This window comes from Cricetulus griseus (genome assembly GCF_003668045.3).
Source record: "Cricetulus griseus strain 17A/GY chromosome 1 unlocalized genomic scaffold, alternate assembly CriGri-PICRH-1.0 chr1_1, whole genome shotgun sequence".
Classification (NCBI taxonomy): Eukaryota; Metazoa; Chordata; class Mammalia; order Rodentia; family Cricetidae; genus Cricetulus; species Cricetulus griseus.
Genome location: NW_023276807.1, coordinates 105,685,971 through 105,706,035, shown reverse-complemented (window position 1 = coordinate 105,706,035; position 20,065 = coordinate 105,685,971).

Sequence of the window (20,065 nt, the reverse complement as noted above, 5' to 3'; positions counted from 1 at the left end):
CCTCGCCTTGGTTTCCACAGCTAAAAACACATGTAACAACCACAGGAAGGTGGAGAAGGACAAGGCACTGGAAGTGTGTGTCATGGAGCTTGGCATGTTGGGAAAAGGTACCAGGAACTATTGCTCCCACCTCCTCTCATCCTTGGCCACTCCCAGATACCGTCAAACATTACCTGGATTAGGGATATGTCTGAGGCCACAGCTCAGGGAATGAGCACCGTGTGTGACTACCCAGCAGGCAGCCACTATTATCACTTATTCCAACTCTTTTTGTATTTTTTTCCAACTCTTTTTATTTATTTTTTGATTTTTTGAGACAGGGTTTCTCTGTGTAGCTCTGGGTCTCCTGGGACTCTCTGTAGACCAGGCTGGTCTCAAACTCACAGATATTTGCCTGCCTCTGCCTCCTAAGTGCTTGGATTAAAGGCGTGCACCACCACTGCCCAGGTAAGATGTGTAGCAGAGGCTGGCCTCAAACTTGTGTTCCTTCCTCCAGCCTCAGCTTCCTTCAGCAAATCCTACCAGCATGTGCCACCACAACCGGCTACTGCAGCTCTTGATTGCTCATATGTGCTTCCATACTCTCAGATACTTCCAGGAGCTCACACTGAGAAGTTGTGAACAGCCAAGTCCTCCTGGGAATGGCAGTGAAAGGGTTTTCACTGGAAACTGTTCAGTTTTCTTGAGCATTTCCACCATGTACTGCTCTTATAACAAAATCTTAATTTAAAATCAATTAACCTCTGAAACAAAAACTCGAGTTTTTCTGAGTTCCCAGTGGAATCGACAAGAACTATGACTCTTGGTCTCCCCTCTTCCATGAACCCCACCACCACCCAGGTTCATGCTTCTCCCAGCTTAAGGACTCACACTTCTTTCCACTGTCTCCCTGTCCACTTCTCTCATAAAACTCAGAACTAGGAGAGCTACAGGGAAGGACCTGTCTGATTCATCCCAGATCGCCACTGATTGAAGGAACAAGGCTCAGTGAGGGTTAGCTAGCTAGCTTGCCTAAGATCACAGAGTAGGCGGTTTGGCTAGTCTCTGGGCTCTAATCATACCACACCCTGGACTTCTTTAGGACTACCCTCCCACTCTCCAAAAATGTTTCTAAAAGGCCTACCTGGATGCTGTCCAGATGGCCCTCAGTCATTGTACAGATGCTGTGTCACTTAGGAATGGGGAGGAAAGGTCCTTCTGGCCCCAAGTGGCAGCTGGAAACACCAGCTGGATGTGTAAAACGCCAGCCAACCAGAAAAACCACAAGACATGTGGTTTGCCCTCTTACGTCTCCTTATCTGTCACTTCAAAACTAAGATCTCAGTCTGCCGAACCCAGGGACAAATTCTCCCAATGCTAGAAGTGTCCTCCAGGCAAAATGCCATTGTCCCACAAGGCCCTGTGAGGCAGTTCTACAAACTGACCCCACAGATGAGAAAACTGAGGTTCAGAGAGAGGAAACACCTTACCTTAGATCTTAGGACTATCAGCATCAGAACAGGGTCTCAAGTCAGCCTTTTGGAGCCTGCAGCTGTGTGTACAGTAACATGGCTTTAAGTTTGCCAGCCTAGCTTTACAGTGGCTCTGAACTCCCAGGGCTTTGTGAGGATAAAGTATCTAAGTGTGCAAAAATACTTCAAAACTGTATCCTGCACCAATAGACACTTCAAATCTTGACATTTGTGGCTAATGATGCTCTCCCAGAAATGAATAAAGTGTCCCTCTTGGGTGACCTTACCAACACAATGCCATCTCCTCTCTGGAGCCTTCAGTACCCCTCTAAACACACAAAGTAGGCAGCAGGAATTGGAAAGAGGCTCCAATCTTTTTTGTTTGCTTTGTTTTTTTGTTTGTTTGTTTTTATAAACATATTATATTCTCATCAGTATTGGAGGCTCAATTCCCACAGGCTGAGAACTTTGGGTTATATGTTGTACTCGTGAGAAAATGCTCCTAGTGTCATAAGGCCTAAAAATAAGGGTGTGTGGGGTGTTATTCATTGGTACACAGTACACAGGGTACACTTAGCATTTGCAAGGTTCTGGATTTGGTCTACAGAACCAAAAGTCAACCATTCAAGCATAGATAATGAATCTAAAATAATCATGGTATCTTACTTACTGTTCTCTTGCTATGAAAAGACACAAGGCAACTTACAAAAGAAAGCATTAACTGGGGGCTTTCTTATAGTTTCAGAGAGTGAGTCCATGACCACAGTAGGGAGTGTGGTGGCAGCCGGCAGCCAGCAGGCATAATGCTGAAGCAGTGGCTAAGAATTTGAATCCTAATGCAGAGGTGGGGAGGAAGGGAGAGAGGGAAGGAGAGAGAGGGGGAGAGGAAGAGAGAGAGGGAGAGAGAGAAGGGAAAGAGAGGGAAAGAGGCTCCAAGCTTACCTTTGTGAACCCTGCTGACCCCAGGGGTGGCACCCAGTCTGTAACCTGTAGTCTGCTGAACTGCCTGCCAGCTTGCCTGATGGAAGGTCTGTGGCCAGCTGATGGTCACTCAGAGCCACAGAAACTTGGCCTGTCCGGAGCAGGCTGACCTCAGCCTCCTAGCTGCACTTAGCTGCTTGTTTTCTGTGAACATTCTGCCAGCAGCCAACCTCACCCATGTCCTAAAACCAGTAAGCTCATTTTTTGTTGTTGTTGTTTTTTTGAGACAGGGTTTCTCTATGTAGCTTTGGAGCCTATCCTGGCACTCATTCTGGAGACCAGGCTGGCCTCGAACTCACAGAGATCCGCCTACCTCTGCCTCCCGAGTGCTGGGATTAAAGGCGTGTGCCATCAACGCCCGGCTCAAATTTTAAATTTTGCTTCTAAAATGAGGGGACTTGGGGAGAAAGGCTCTTGATTTTCTCTGAAAAATGTGTCTTTAGTGTCCTGATGGCCTAATGACTTTGGCTCACACAGGCCCCCAAGCTTTTGAGGAGCAGATAGCCCCTCATAATTTATATCCCTCTGGCCGAGACCCTCACCACGTCTCTCTCAGACCACTGGACCAGCCTTCTGCCTGGTTCTCCCACTTCATCCTCTTCCTTCTCTATCTCCAAATCCTGACCTAAAGTTTGTCTGTTTAATATCACCAGGAATGCCACACAGCCTGAGGCTCAAGTCATCACCCAGGTGAGGCATTTTGATCCAGGATTTGGTGTTATCTGGCCCTGCCTGGGCCTCTAGCCTTATTTCCTGTTAGCTTTACTCCTGCTTCATACCACACACTGGCAGGCTCATGTTGGGTAGGTGAGGGACCCCAAGTACCCACTCTGCATCTGCCCATCCTTAGGGGCTGTTCGAATTAAATGAGATCTAGAATGCTGGCCAGAAGAGGTGTCCTGTGTGGTCAGTGTTTATGTCCTACCCTCCTGCCACCAGCCATAGTACCCACCCTTTCAGCCCCCACTCTAAAGCATTGTGAGCTGAGCTTGCAGAATGGAAAGACAGTTGACCACAGGGCAGGGTCCTGGGAGTAGATCAAGACAGGTTTGCAGCTGGTAATGACCTCATAAGAGTCCTTCCTGTCTCCAGACTTCAATGTTCCATTTGCAAAATGAGAAGCCAGTATTATTAATTAGTGCCCCATGTTCCTGGTATGTTCTCCTTCTATGTCCCTTCCCACAGAGTGCTAGCTCCTTGTTACTATGTAACAGTCTGAGGATGGGCTATGTACCCAACATGTAGCCTCTTCACACATTTTGACCGCTCTGAACAACCCTCAGAATAGAGAACCTGGCAAACTCCTCCGGCATACAGCTCTTAAAGGACACTGTTGTTAGCTTCTGAGGGGAGGTGACTCCTGGAAGGCTGAGGACAAAAGCAACTCTATCCTTATGCCTGGTAGCTGCTCATGACACACCTTGGAGAGGAACTGTATAAGAAGCTCACATGGATCCTCTTTTCTCACAGAAATGTGCTAGTGTCCAGAGGCTATGTGGAGGCCAAGCCTGGCATCCATGAAGAGGACGGCAGGAGCAGCCCCAGTGATGCTCAGGATCCAGTAGAACAGAAGGTCCAGAGTGGCTCAGAGGCTGAGTTAGGACTTGCCATCATGAATGGGCAAGGTTCAGCATTTGGAGGGTGGCGTTTGGGAAGGCATGTGGACACAGGGCCCCTAGCCACCAGCCCAGCCCTGGGACTTCTGCTTGTGTGATTCTCTTTTACATTTCTATGGAAATGTAATTTTGTTTTGTTTTGTTTTCCAGACAGGGTTTCGCTGTATTGCTTTGGAGGTTGTCCTGGAACTCACTCTGTAGACTAGGCTGGCCTCAAGCTCACAGAGATCCGCCTGTTCTGCCTCCCAAGTACTGGGATTAAAGGCGTGCACCACCACCTCCTGGTGGAAATGTAATTTTGTTTTGTTTTGTTTTTTTGTTTTTCAAGACAGGGTTTCTCTGTGTGGCTTTGGAGACTATCCTGGCACTTGCTCTGGAGACCAGGCTGGCCTTGAACACTCAGAGACCCACCTGCCTCTGCCTCCCAAGTGCTGGGATTAAAGGTGTGCACCACGAATGCCTGGCGGAAATGTAATTTTTTATATCAGATTATCCATGTGGATTCAGCAGTGTCTGGCTCCAAGGCAGCCCTCACTGAACTACAGATACTCACGTCACAGATTAACTGTGCCCTGTGGTCATTTTATTTCTGTGGCACTAGGGATCGAACCCAGGGCTTCCTGCATGGTAGGAAAGCACTCTTACCTACCTGTGGTGGTTTTTTGTTTTGTTTTTGTTGTTTTTTTTTTTGAGACAGGGTTTCTCTGTGGCTTTGGAGGCTGTCCTGGAACTAGCTTTTGTAGACCAGGCTGGTCTCAAACTCAGAGATCTGCCTGCCTCTGCCTCCTGAGTGCTGGAATAAAAGGCATACGCCACCACCACCTGGCCCTGTGGTGGTTTTAAATAATGTACCTAATGTCCTTGGTGCATCTTGCATTGAATCCAGTGTGGAACCCGTGCCTTTGGTGGTGGTGACTTACAATGCCAATACCAGAAGACAGAGGGGACCTGTCCTGTGAGCCCTGAACTAACTACACGGTTTCTGGATTCAGGCTGACCATTTGTCACCCCCAATCCATGCTGGAGGTGACATAGCAGGTGTGTGTGGGAGAGTGGGTTCAGAGATGACTAAATCATGACTTTCACCAGTGGCTTTAGCACTGTTGATAAAGGAGATCTCAGGCCTGAGGATGTGGCTCAGTCAGTAGATTGCTTGCCTATTATGTACAGAGTCCCAGGATCTATCCTCAGCACTGCAGACAACTGAGTATGGAGCTGACAAGATGGCTCAGCAGGTACAGGTGCTTGCCTCAAAGCCTGACAACCTAAGTTGAATCTCTTGAGCCCATGTTGTGGAAGGGAAGAATTGAATTCAAGTTTGTTTTCCTCTGTCCTTCACATACTCATGTACACACACACACACACACACACACAATTAATCAAAAAATAAAAACAAGCTGGGCGGTGGTGGTGCACGCCTTTAATCCCAGCACTCAGGAGGCAGAGGCAGGCGGATCTCTGTGAGTTCAAGACCAGCCTGGTCTACAAGAGCTAGTTCCAGGACAGCCTCCAAAGCCACAGGGAAACCCTGTCTCGAAAAACCAAAATAAATAAATAAATAAATAAATAAATAAATAAATAAATAAATAAAATAAAAACAAAACTAGGTGTGGTGGTTCATGCCTCTCTAATCCCAAGCACTAGGGAGACTGAGACAGGAGGATCAAGTGTTCAAGGTCATCCTCAACTGTTAGAGAATTGAAGCCAGCCTGGGATATATGGTATCTCATCTACAAACAAATAAATAAGATCACAGGGAGCTGCATGCTCCTTCCAGCCACTTAAGGACAGAAGGAGAAGGTGCCCTCTTTGCAGGTGACAGGGCTGCCAGCACCTTGATCTTGAACTTTCAGTGGCCATTTCCATGAGGAGTGGATGGATAACTGGGACAGAGCTCCAGACCCTGTAAAGCAAGCTTTGGCAGATGCTTCCCTCAGGACACTCCTGTGACAAGCTCTCACACAGAAAAGGTTTGGAGTCAGCCAATCTCCACCAACCCATCCTTGGGCTCCGACCTTCTCCAGCTGTCAGCTCCACCGGACTCTCCTTTCCTTCCCTGCTTGCATGCTCCCACCACTGGCCCCCAGCCCCTTCGTTCCCCTCGAAATTGCACAGTCCTCATTCAGACTCTGCATGCTTTCTCTCACAGCCCCTAGTTCAACACATGTGCCAAGAAGGGCAAATGATGAGCAAACTCTCCTGGGAACACTGTGCACCCAACTCACCTAGCGTTGCCTCAAACTGTCTGCCCGAGGGTCACAGGTGTTGAAGGTAGCACAACATGATAGTGATTTCAATTTCTCCAAGTGTGCTGAGAGCTGTGAAATAAAATTCCAAGTGAGAGGAACATGGGGTAGCCAGCTCCACACAGGGAAGAGGGTCAGTGTGCCGTGACGAGTTGGGATGTTGGGCTGAGTGAGGACAACCTGGAAACATGCACATGAGATGACACCTGGTACAGAAAAACTGTGCCCACAGCAAGCAGAGCCTGACCACAGGTACTCCTCATATGTACTTCTATTCTCGTACCATCTTACAATGAAAGCCATATGAATACATGAGTGAATGAATGAATAAAGAAGAAAAAAAGGCCAGCATGCAACCATGTATATGAAATTCAAAATAGGCGAAAGCGAATGGAATCTATGGAGACAGGATCAGAATGGCATTTCTTTGGAAGGGTTGAGGGGAAGGGATTCAAGGAATATTTCAGATGATGAGACTGTCCTATCTCTTGGTTGGAGGTGTCGTTATAAGTCTGACAAGCACATAAACTATGGGTTTTTTGTTTTGTTTTGTTATTTTGTTTTTCAAGACAGGGATTCTCTGTGTAGCTTTGGCACTGTCCTGGTACTCACTTTGTAGATCAGGCTGGTTTCAAACTCACAGAGATCCGCCTGCCTCAGCCTCCCAATGGTGGTATTTAAAGGCATGTGCCACCACTGCCTGACCTCTACCTTACTTTTTTTTTTTTTTTTTTGAGACAGGTTCTCTTGCTAAATCCAGAGCTCCCTGATCCAGCTAGACTGTCGGGCCAGAAAGCCCCATGGATCCTCTTGTGGCTTCCATCTCTCTGGGGCTAGGATCATAGGCACACACTGGTGTTCCTGGGATTATATGCACATTACTCACTTTATTGATTGAGCCATCTCCTTGGCCTCTGGCCAATCTCCAGAACACACTTGTGTATGTTGTCTGAAGTGCACACTACATTCTAGACCATTATGTGGAACTATGTTGCTTCTCTCTCTTGCCCAGCTCTTTTACCCCAGTGAACCTAGCTCAGAGTTCCTCTAGCATCTCTCAGGGTCCTCCCTGACTGCTTCCATGAGCAGGAGCAGGACCCTGTATAAGAATGCAGAGAACCATATTTTAAATGTCATTTACAATCTCTGAGTCCATGTGCAATTCTAAAAGTAGTAACGGAGCAGAGGGATGTGGAGTCACCATGAGGCTTCCTCCTGGTGCCAGCCAGGCTCCTTCTAGGAAGAGGGAAGTGTCTGTAAAGGAATCCACTTGCAGGACCATGGCTGGGTGTGCCATTCTGGGATCTGCAGGGTAGGCCAGCAAGCTGCAGACCCCAAGGCAGGATTCTTTTTTCCTTAGGCTAAGTCTCCTTGAGGAACTGTCTGTTTTGCTCCGTAGGCCTTCTACTGCTTGTAGGCCGTGAGGCCTACAAGGGCACTCTTCTTTGCTAATTATGTTTTGTTGTTGTTGTTGTTGTTGTTGTTGTTGTTGTTGTTGTTGTTTTAAGACAGGGTTTCTCTGTGGCTTTGGAGGCTGTCCTGGAACTAGCTCTTGTAGACCAGGTTGGTCTCAAACTCACAGAGATGCACCTGCCTCTGCCTCCTGAGGGCTGGGATTAAAGGCATGCACCACCAATGCCCAGCTTCTTTGCTAATTATGGATAGTGGCTACAAATGCAGCTGCAGAATACCACCAAGCAATGCCTGTAGTAGTGGCTGAGTAAGTAGGACTGTAGCCTGGCCAGGTTGACACATAGACTAGCCTGCTCCTCCCCAAAGGGGATCATTCCCTCTATCTTTGATGTCCCTGAAGAAGCAATTTCCCCAGGACACCATTTCCATTACCTTTTTGGAGGCCATCTAGGCTGCCCAATTGCCTTTGTCAGTCCAGGAATCTTTCAGGGCATACAAGTTGGGGTTTCATTCTTTCCTCATCTGGTTGGGGAGGAGTAGCTTATCCAGGCTCTAGAATTCCAGCCTGAGCACAGAGCCCAGCTGGGATACCTATCCCTGAGGGGTGTCCAGAGGGCTGTTTATTGTCCCAGAGCTGGAGGCCTGAAGGGATGCCATGGGGACCCAGAGGAACCTGCCAGCTGTTTGGAGCTGGAGCTGTCTTCCCCCCTTGCCCCCGCCACACAGGCAACTACACCACTTCCTCTCTTCCACTCTCACCTACTCTGCTCCAGGAGTCCCTATTCCTGCTTGCCTGTAGCTATCATCCATCCCTAGCCCCAAGGAAACCTGCTCTGCTCATTTTGAAAGAATGCAAGCAGTCAACTGGGGACAAATGTGAACACAGCTCAAGGTTCAGGCTATCCCACTCATGCCCACTCTCCTACATGATCCTGGGAACACTGCAGGCTTTAGTCTTCTCCTTGTACTTCTGTCCTTGAGGAAACCAGCCTTCCTTAAAAAGGTTGAGGACTGCAGACTTAGGTCATGGGTCCCCCAAGGATCTCAGTTTATATTTTAAAGGCACCTTGGCCAGGCCACCCCCACCTTCTAGATGCTTGGTCTGCCTCTAGGGACCCTTCCTCAGTTATGGAACTTTTGTCTTGGTTGCTTCTGGGGTTCTGGACTCCATATCTGGGAAGAAAAAAAAAGTCTTATGAAAGAGACTAGAGAGGACACGGAGCCTCTATTGTGCAGCTTAGATGTTACTTCCAGGGGGATGAGTGAAGTCACTTTCCTAAAAAAGGTGCTCTGTGAGAGAACCTGCACACACCCATAGGCATAGTGAGTTAGGGTTTAGCTGTGTCTCTCAGACCACCTGCTGAGTACCTGTTACTTCTGCTGGGCCTGATCCACAGTGACTTAGGTGGCAATAGCCTGGACTCAACTCCACACAGTCAGTGTACTCAGACACACCGGGAGGTCACCCAGAGTCCCAGTCTGGGAGGTTCCAGGTCCATATGAATGCTCTACTCTTCATTCAGAATTGAGTTTTTGTTTTGTTGTTTTCTAAACCAGATGTAAGACTACTAGTAACCATGGTTGGTGGAGTGGGAAACTCAGCACAGAGGTTGTTTTTGGAAGCACAGAAGCTGACACCTGTCCAGGGAGCCACAGCTGGGAGGGCCTGTACCTGTCCAGGGAGCAACAACTGGGGGATATATTTGACTCACAAAGATGAGCTTCTTTTCAGCTCTATGCCTTTAACTCCTTGGCACTAAACCTGGTGAAGCCCTCTTCTTTGTAATGAGAACCTTCTGATTGAAAGATTTTAGTTTGCTGAGAGAAAAAGTTTTGAAAGATTTTAGTTCACAGAGAGAAAAGGTTTCCCATAGGCCTTGGCCCATTACAAGGAAGTTGGCCCCAACCCTGGGCACATCCTATGGTTTAGACAGGGGCAATCACCATGACAACCCTCTTTGGGTCACACCTGGCTGGCCAACAGACAATCAAGGACTTTCCAGGGTATGTTCTGTGGTTTTTCCTTTATAGAAAAGCAGGTCACACCTGGGTGACCACTCTAACATGACATCATACTTTGTAATCAATCACTTTGTGCCCCTTGCCTGTATGCTGATCTTCGTTTTTTTCCTATATAAGGAGCTTACACCCCGTGCTGGGGTGTGCAGCTTCCCCGATATTGCCAACACCCGAATGTGCATTCGTTCAATAAACCCTCTTGCTTTTGCAGCTCTGGTTTCTGAGTCTCGGGGGCTCCTCGGGATCCTGAGGCCCTACGGGTCTGGGGGTCTTTCATGATGACCCGTCCTGGGAACTTGAACCTGGCCCTGAAGCTCAGTGCTGATGGGCATAATGACCCAACTAATGTGAAGCCCCATGGCTTCCGGAAGGTATCCCACATCCCTGTCAAGATTGGAACAGAGTGAGGTGAGAGACATGAACATCCACTAGAAAAGCCTATCTTCAAGTTCACCTCCCACACAAGCAACAGACTGCATAAACCGCTGAGGCTGCTGTTTGCCACCACTTGGTGAAGAACCTGGCCACCTTAACTGGTTGCAGAGCATTTGAAGTGCTGGTGATGCTCTATCACTATAGGAGAAATAAGTAGCTAGCTGTGCCAAGTGAGGAGATATTACAAGACCACCTCTAAGAACAAATGTATTCATAGTGTCTGATCTGAATGCCCACCCCCGCCCCGGGGGTCTTACTCTATAACTTGTCTGGAACTCATAATGATCTTCTAGCTTCAGCATCTTGAGCACTAGGATTACAAACACAAATCACCAAGCCTAGCTTCTCTCCCTTTTCTTTTTCTTTCTTTTCCTGTGGTGCCAAGGACTGAACACAGAGCCTTGTGAATGTGTCCCACTGAGCCACAGTCCAGCCCTGACACCACCCCCCTTTCCTATACTGCCTAACTCACTATGTCCATGACAGATTTGCAGATGAGGAGACTTCCACAGATGATAAGTGACAGAACATGTCTATGTGGCACCACAACCTTCTTCCTGTGAGTCGTGCCCCAGTCTCTTTGTAGAAGCATATCTGAACCCCCTTAAGAGAGATCTTAATTCCTGGGGAGACAGGCACTTGTCCCAAGATCATAACTAGAATTTGAATCTGCCCTGGGAAATTGAACATGAATGACATTCGCTGCTAAGCAAATCCTGGTTCCTTGCAAGGCAACCACCCAGAATAGCCACTGGGTCCTGGACAGGGGCATTAACCCTTGACAGTAGGTAGAGGTGCTTTCTGGGAGCTCTTCCTTCTCACAGGATATGGTCATGCCTGAGGGTGATTGAGCAGGACGGTCACTGTCCTAGGCATTTGCAGCCTCTCTGTGTGCTCCTTTCCCCTCTGGCCTTTGTAGCTTATACCCAGCCTGGAACAAATGGAGTTGTGTATCAATACAGCCCAGTCAGTGCCCATGAGCACATTCATTTCCAACAAAGTGGTGTTGATGACAATATCCCTGGGTTGGTCTCTCTTAGGACAGAGCACTGTTTTGGACACCCTCAGCCAGGATGACTTTCCAGGGTCAATGCTGTTTAAGTGTGTCCGGGGCAGTTTACACAGGGTGATGGGCAGAGAGTGGAGCCAGCCAGCTGGTGGTGGCCAGTTTCTCTTGGGAGCTACTGCTTCACACTGCTGTCTTCTTGGTGAAAGGACTTTTGCTTGGAAGTTCATTATTTTTCCAAACAACCCCAAAGGGCAGCTCCTGACCACTGCCCTTTTACAACGAGCAAACCGAGGACCAAAAGCTTAAGTTACTTGTCTTAGGTCACAGAGCTGGTGACCCATGGAGTTGGTTTTTGAACCCTGGGATTCTGGCTCCAAGGCAGGCCACCTCTACATTCTTGGGCTTCTGTTTCTTCATCTATAAAGTGGAAGATAAGGGTGCCTCCCTTTCCAGTTCCTGGGTGAGTTACGACATCTCTCACAAGCAAGCTCAGCTGCCAGTCCCTCTGAACATGGGGCACTCTGAGAGATGGACTGCATCTGCCTAGTGGAGGTTCCTTCTATCCTGTGCCTGGAGCCTCCAGGAGGAAGCCAGGCTCACGGGTAAGCTGGGGGCTGGGCCCACACATTCCTCCTTGTGCTTGTTCAAAGGATGATGGCCCTCACTGTGACAGCTCAGGGCAAGTGTGCTCAGCAGTGATTGTGGAGACTGGCTACCACACACTTCCTGGAATGAGGTCTTCCTAGGGGCCATAGGAATGGAGTCAAGTGGCTCCAAGCACAGGCTTTGGATTCCAAAACCAGGGAGGATTCCTAATTCTACGATCAACCAGCTATGTGAATTGAGCCAAGTTGCCTGGCCTTTCTGATCTTGTTTTTCTTATCAATAAAATGGGGGGGGGGGTTTCAGAAAATCGAGGACAGTTTTGTTTGGCTGCTGATTTTTGGAAAGGTCCTTGAATCCCCTAATTATGAATGACAATAGGGTGCCACATCAACACAGCCATCTCTAAACACATCTACTATGTGCAGAAGGTATATGAATACCTGCTATGTATAGCACAGCCCAGGTGTTCCATGGCAGTACTGTGTGTATAAATCTGTGTCTGCACCCATGCCTCACTAGAGGGACATTGGCTAACTTCAGAAAGAACAACCACCTAGGACCTAGTAGGCTCAGGCTGGGTCAGTGCTGAGCAGAGACCTTTTGCTATATTTTGAATTTTGCATCAGATGACTGTGACCCTGTTCTAGATCTAACCCTTATATTAAGATTAGCTTTTGGCCATGCGGTGGTGGCGCACGCCTTTAATCCCAGCACTCGGGAGGCAGAGACAGGCGGACCTCTGTGAGTTCAAGACCAGCCTGGTCTACAAGAGCTAGTTCCAGGACAGCCTCCTAAGCCACAGGGAAACCCTGTCTTGAAACCCCCCCCCCAAAAAAAAAAGATTAGCTTTTAACTAGGCAGTGGTGGTGGTGCTTAATCCCAACATTAGGGAGGCAGAGGCAGGCATGTCTCTGGTCAGCCTGGTCTACAAAGCTACACAGAGAAACCCTGTCTCAAAAAACAAACAACAAAACAAAACAAAGATTAGCCTTATTGGTTGTTGCAGAGGTGGCCAGTAAGAACATTTGCTAGGCAAACACGAAGGCCTGACTTCAGGTCCTCAGTTCCCCGTGTAAAAAGCCTGATACCATCTGGCTTGCTTGCAATCCCAGGTCTGTGGGAGGTGGAGACAAGAGGATCCCTAGGGCTTGCAAGTCCACTAGCTTAGCTCCAGGTTTGGTGACAATATTTGAAGGGAATAAGGCAAAGAGTGTTAGAGCAGGACACCTGACATCCTCCTGTGGCCTCCCTGTGCAGCCATCCCACCCCCACGTACATACATATACCACACTCATACACTGCATATATACTCTCACACACAAACAAGTAAATAAATAATATTAGCCTTAGCGATTTGTCATTTGACCTTTAACATGACCTGCCAGGGAGCTTGATCTCCATGCATTTGACAGAGAAAGGTGACATGACTTGTTTGTGATGACAGAGCAGAAAGCCCAAGTTGGGGCTTGGATCCTGAGTGGCTCCCTGATGACTCTGTTCCCTGGTGACTATACAGCTAAAAATCTCCCAGGCCTAGCCATGCTAGAGAGGAGGAGCCGCATGGCCACGCTCACTAGATTCAGGGAGGCGTGACCTTGTGTCCTGGATTTGCGTAGCAGGTTTCACAGGCTGCTAGGAGAACCTGCCCCCATGGGCCTCAGCTCTGCAGGGGGGAAGAAATAAAAATAGCCAGAGAGAGAGGCCAGCGGCTGGGCTGTGGACAGAGCGCATGCCTTTCGCATGACTCTCTTTGGCCTGCCCTGAGAGGTCCTGGGTGCCAGGCCCTAGACTGGGCCCCAGGAGGCAAAACCCAGTAGGCAGGGCCCCGCCTACAGGGAGAGGCAGAAGCTCCAGAACCGCAGAGAGATTTGTGTGAGACCTCTCACCCGCTCCCTCCTCCCAACGCGAAAGCTTCCAGAAGAGTCACGTTGGAGAAAACGGCAGTTAAGCAGAGGTGCTGGGGCCTTCCAGGAAGTGGCAAAGACTGAACAGAGTGACAAACGTGACCCTAGAGAGAAAAGCAAGCAGCTAGGGGCACATGGGGCCAGTGGGCAGGCTGCACAGTCCTGGCTGGGAGCCAAGAGCTTCACTATGGAACTCTATGTTCCACTATGGAACAGTGGGCAACCAAAGGAGGTTAAGGTGCAGGGGATGCGACATGATTTCATCATCCCCAAATCCAGTTATCTTAACCTCAACCTGATACCTCCCTTTTGCCACCTGAGTTCCTGGGAGTGGGGAGTAGAGGGTGTCACCATTCTGGTAACTTGAATGCCACACACACACACACACACACACACACACACACACACACACACACACACACACACACGTTCAGTGGTCGGCTTCTGAGGGCCTCAAGCTAAGATACCTTATCTTGGGCTCAGAAGGTCTCTGCAGTTCAGTGAAGGAGTCAGCAAGACAAGCAATGGAATGAGCTACTTACGACAATGCAGAGTGGGGTCTCTGTAACTATAAGAAACAAAGCCGGCCATCATCTTGCAGATGAGGTAGTGCAGGGCAGATGGGATGCTGGGAAGGAGGCTGAAAATCTTTTTTTTTGGCCCCGGGATTGGCCTTTGTTTGCTCCGGAATGAGCAAATAATTGTGAGTAGTGAATGAGAGAACATCAGGTGAATCCCAATCACCAAGAGCGTGCAAGATGTGTGTAGCAGGAATCTAGGCTTTAGTTCTAGAATGGTAATGACTGTGTTTCTGAGAAATTTTGTCACTATATAACCAAAATGGAAGAACTTTTCAAATGGCAAGCATTTCTGATTCTTATTTCACAGAGATGCAGAGAAGGAGGGCAGAAGATGTCCATACAACTCCTTCCTCTTGGATGTGGTCAGAATCTCCTCAGGGGGCTCTTGTGACAGTTTACATGTGGAAATTTGAAAAAGGAAGCTGGGAGAGGGAGGGATCCTCAATGACCTTCAAGCCTTCAAATATCTGTCCAGTTGCCTAACATTTTCCCCTGGAGAGTTAATGCTCTGAAATTATTTAGGAGATGAATGTCCAGTCAGTATGACTGCTCCTGGCTGACACTGGAGGAGTAGAGGGCTTTATGGTTTCAACTATTGCTGATTTTCAGGCATTGGAAGGTGACCAATGAGACTGTGACTGGTGGAGTTAGATTGTCACTGGATTACCTGAATGTCAATGGACTACTGTAAATGAGAGCAGATAAAATTAACACAGTAATTGAGTATGTGAGGTTACTACTATAACCTAGGTCACTACTAGGTTATAACAGATTAAACATATTTTTACTATGAAGATCGGGTTTAGAGCTGTTCAATGGGATAGTGATGTTTAGTGGAGTTGTTAGACCTCATGGACCAAAGGAGATAAGAGCAGAATTATCAGAAATATGTGAGTAGTGAGTGGTGTGTTAGGAAAAACATGAGACTCCTTTAGCTTGATTATAGCTTGGGTGGCTATGACTACTCCACCTGGCATGTCAGTGGCCCATTTGGAGGCCGGGAAAGCCTCTTCCATTATTATTTGCTTTATATTATTATCAATTGTTTTAACTTTGGTTTATACTTTTCTGTCACTTCCCCTCGACCAACAGGGCCAGTTGAGGGTCTGGTCCTCAGGGCCACTGGGGCTTGAACAAAGTCTCTGGCCCCTTGAGCCTTCCAGTTACCAGTTGTTTCATCTGTGTAAGTGTTTGTCAAGGGCCCTGCTTAGCCATGGCTTTGTTGGAAACACTGAGGAAAACTTCCCCACGGCATTGGTTTTCCTCTGTGGTAAGGTCCATGTGGTGAGGGTCTCTCCATGGTCTTCCTGAAAAAGATGGCAGATAGCTCATCAGGACTAACCTGCGACCTAACTGACTTTGGGAGGTAAGTGGCAAAATATTGTCCCTTTTAATCCCTCTGTCTACTTTAATATAGGCCTCTGAATACAGTTGTTGGAAACCCAGAAAGTTAGCTACACTTGTCTGGTACTTTAAACTATCATGGAATGTAGAAATAAAGCTTAGATCATGAATAATCTTAAATAAATTTTGAATAGAATACATTTTTGTTTTGGGGATTTTGTTTATTTGTTTGTTTGGTTACTGTTTTGTTTTGTTTTTGTTTTTGGAGACAGGATTTCTCTGTGTAGCCCTGCCTATCCTGGAACTCATTCTGCAGACCAGGCTGGCCTTGAATTTATAGAGATCCACCTGCCTCTGCCTCCTAAGTGCTGAGATTAAAGGCATGAGCCACCATACCTGGCTACATTTTTTTTTTTTTTTTGAGTCAGTGCTTGTATTAGTAAGAACAAATCAAGTACTTAAGAGAACTATTAGGTTAAATAGAGTTGTGACTGAACTTTGACCTTAGAAGAGCCATTGTGATTTGTTTAGGTGTTCTAGCTTTCTTTTCCATTCTAGAAAAGCATCCGGCTTTTAAGAAAAGCATCTTAAGACAATATCTTACCCCACAGAAAGCACAGTGTCCAGTGTCCCTTCCTGAATCCGATGTGATAAATGAATGGACCTCATTACGTGACAATAGAGACACTCAGGAAAGTGTAAGTGTAGAACGAGGCAGCTGGGGTCGAGGAAGCTTGGATCGGCATGATTGAGTAGTGCCCACTGGGGAGAAAGTGTTTGCTTGGTAAGTGGGTGGGAGGGCAGGAAAACAGCCTCAGTGTACATCTGGAAATGGGTGAACTCAGAGAAGCACAGTGAACAGTGCATGGGGTCCAGAAGAACCCAGAAGCTTCTCAGGGTGAAGGAAGGAAGAGGAGAGGTTCCGGTAAGGTCAGAAAGATGGGGAAGGACACCAGAAATAAGGTAAAGAGCCCAGCAAAGAGGAGACGCTGCTGTCAGAACCTCAGCAGTAGGGCTAAAGCTCAGAGAGGCTACCAGAGTCCCCACAGTGAGACTAAATCTTCGGGGTGGGGGTGGGGTAGAACCTCAATGGAATGTGAGGTTAGTGAGGAAAGAAGAGAGATCCTTGGCTGTAAACAGATGGATAAAGGATAAATAAAAGAGTTAATGAGAGAACAGGTACCAGGGGAGGGTGTTTCTATAATGCTTAATTCTTGCCTTCAGAGGAGGCCATAGGAAAGGCATCAGAGAGTGAGTATAGATTTTAAGAGGGCTATAGTAGATTTCTTTAATCTTATTTATTTGTATTTTTATGTGCATTGGTGTTTTGCCTGGATGTATGTGTCATGTGTGAGGATGTCAGTTCTTGGAGTTACAGATAGTTGTGAACTGTCATGTGGGTGCTGGGAATTGAACTCTGGTCCTCTAGGAGAACAGGCAGTTCTCTTAACCACTGAGCCATCTCTCCAGACCCTAGTAGATTTCTTTAAAGTAAATCCCTTCTAATAGTTTTTGAGATTTGGCCACAAAATGTTGTCATAAACATGGAAGGGTAATAAATGGGCTATTTACAAATGTTAACATAGCCCAGGACAATTTTGGCTTTGGACCTGTAACATTTTAACTCTCTATGCTCATCATTGAAGTTTTGGTGACATAAGTATAGTTTGTTGATGGTTTAACATAACTGTAGCCTAGAAATGGTATGTTTGCAATGAACACAATAAAATATTTCTGTTTTAAAGAAGCAAAGACAGAAGATGAAGGAGACAGGTGTTCTAACTTAAAAGGGTTTAAATATAGCCGGCCCCAAAATGGTTTAATTAAGGTAGGGCATCTGGGTAAGCAAACATTTATTTATTTATTCCAGAAAGATCTAAAATCGTTTTTTACTTGTGGTCTTAGAATCAAGATTAGTGATGATTGTCACTGAGGAACAACCTGGAAAAAGTTAAGTATCTTGTAAACATAGCAGGATTTACAAAGTATAAAGTACAGTCCTTTCCCATTAGGCTGGAGGAAGTCACAATTTATTAGTAGCAATAAAAAAATGTAACTAAGGATCAGCAATTCTCGGAGCCCCCAGTGTTCTCCCCAAAACAGCAAGTTGGGTGAACGGCTGAGAATTCAGGACTTGGCTTGATCTAAGGAGGAACTGCAGATAGAGATGGGGTGGGCTTCCTCCCCACCCCACAGAAGTTCAGGTCTGGCCCAGGAGTCCACTGTGGAAGGGAATGGCCACTGCAGAGTTGGGTAGGCTTGGTGGTGGTGGGCGGTGGTTGTGGGTAAGTGTATAGCAATGGGAAGCAGGAAGAAATGGGGAGATTTGGCAAAAATTCTTTTAAGGGGGAGGGGTGTTGGTGGACACAAGAATATAAGCCAGCACATATACCAGACTGGGAGAATAAGTTGGAGCAAACAGAGCACATATCTGAGACATCTGATTAGAGCAGGGAATTTGGATTAGGCATGGTGAGGTTTTCTGATGAGAACAGCAATGGCTGATTCCTAGGCTGACAGCCCTGGAGGAGGCCTGGCACCGCACATAAAGATGACTGAGCAATATGTGCCCCCCCCCCCATGCTCTGCTGGGAGAAACACAGAATTTTGCCAAAGAAAGAGAACCTTGGTGTTCCCTGGAGAAGCTGGCACTGATCGGGGCAGGGAGGTGGGTTAGGAAGCAGGCTTTACTAGGGAGGAAAGCTATGCTGGGGTGGCTTCAGGAAAGAGGCACAGATCTTCAGGAACAGGCTTTGGAAAGCAACATATAGGTGACAGAGAGCAGGCAGTTGTGTGGTGAGAGAAAGAACGTGATCAGGGCAAATTAGGAGGACCAGGTCTAGGAAACTGATAGAGAAAGAGGACCTAAGAGGAAGAGTGGGTGAGCAGAAGGATGGAAGCAGCTTCAGATAAAGTCTGGAATGCAGGGAACTTTGGACCATATTCCATTGTGTAAATGCAAGGTCCTTTTAAATCTGGTCAGTGGTAGCCATGATGTGTACTGTTGCCAGGTCAGCTGCAATGGTAAGATTTTTGAGGAGACATGGCCAAAAAGTCTCTAGGTAGTTAGAGGATTGCTGATCCATGGCTATAAGGAGGGGTGAGAAAGGAAATTCTTCCAGGCAGAAAATAGGCCTAAAGGAAGAGGTGTCCCCTAACCAATCATTTGGCTCAGCCAGACCTTCCAGAGAATAGAGATGTCTACCTTCAAGGAAAACCACAGTTCTATCTAGGAGAATTTCTCCAGCCAGAACTGGGGTTTCTGAGAAGTCTCCCTGAAAAATTTCAGAAAGAAAGAGTTTCCAAAAAGAAAAGGAAATCTCAAAACTCACACATGACCAGTACAACTGGTGGGGATATATGGATTGCAATAGAAAGATTGTCCTTGTTGAGTTGCTCAAAGAGATGGGTGGGTCCAAGAATCAGAGGAGGAAATGAGGGGTGAGAGGAAAAAGAAGCAGAGGGCCCTTGTCAGAGAGCCTACATACCAACTCCCAGTACAGACCACCAAATGGTAGTTCAGTGACTTCTATTGCAGACTTCTATTTGTGGATTGGGGGTGACCTACAAAGGGAGTGTGGTGTTTTGAATGAGAACAACCCCTCCACCATAGGCTCATATATTTGAATACTTGGTCCCCAGTTGGTGAAACTGTTTGGGAAGGATTAGATGGTGTTGCTTTGTTGAAGGAGATGTGTCACTAAGGGTGGGCTTTGGGATTTCAAAAGCCCACACCATATCCAGTTCATCTTCTGCCCACTACTTGTGCATAAGGATGCAAGCCCTCAGTTTCTGCTTTAGTGCCATGGTTGCCCACCTGCTGCCATGATCCTTGATGTGATGGTTGTCAAGGATCATCATGTCTCTGAAACTGTAAGCAAGCCCCCCACAACTGCTTCCTTGTATAAGTTGCCTTGGTCATGGTGTTTTTGTCATGGCAATAATAAAGTAACTAAAAGTAATTCTGTAGGAATCAGAATGTGAGCCCACCATCTCCTTACAAATAAGGTAGGTGTAGGGCAGAAAGGGGTACAGGATAGGAGGTTGAAAAACTTCCTCTTTCAGCTTGAGGTTGGCCTTTGCTCCAAGTGAACAAAGAATGGTGATTAGTCAGGTAATGGGTAAGCATCTCCTATGGCCAGCCATCATCAAGAGTCTGCAGGGGGTGTATGACAGGAATCTAGACTTTAGTTCTGGAATGCTAATTGCTGTGGTTTCAAATACCTGTCAGTATTTAATGCAAATAGAAGAAGCAACCAGTCTTCACAGACAAGGGTAGGTTCCAATCCTGCCTCTGTTGCTTTCTTGCTTTGTGCCTTTGAGAAAATTTCTGTTCTCTTCCAGAGTCTGTTTCCTCATCTTATAAGAAGTGCAGGGCCCTAGGGATCCCTAAGCAGGTCAGAGAGTTGTTGGAGGTAAATTCCTTTGCACACAGTAGGTACTCAGGAAACAGATTGTCA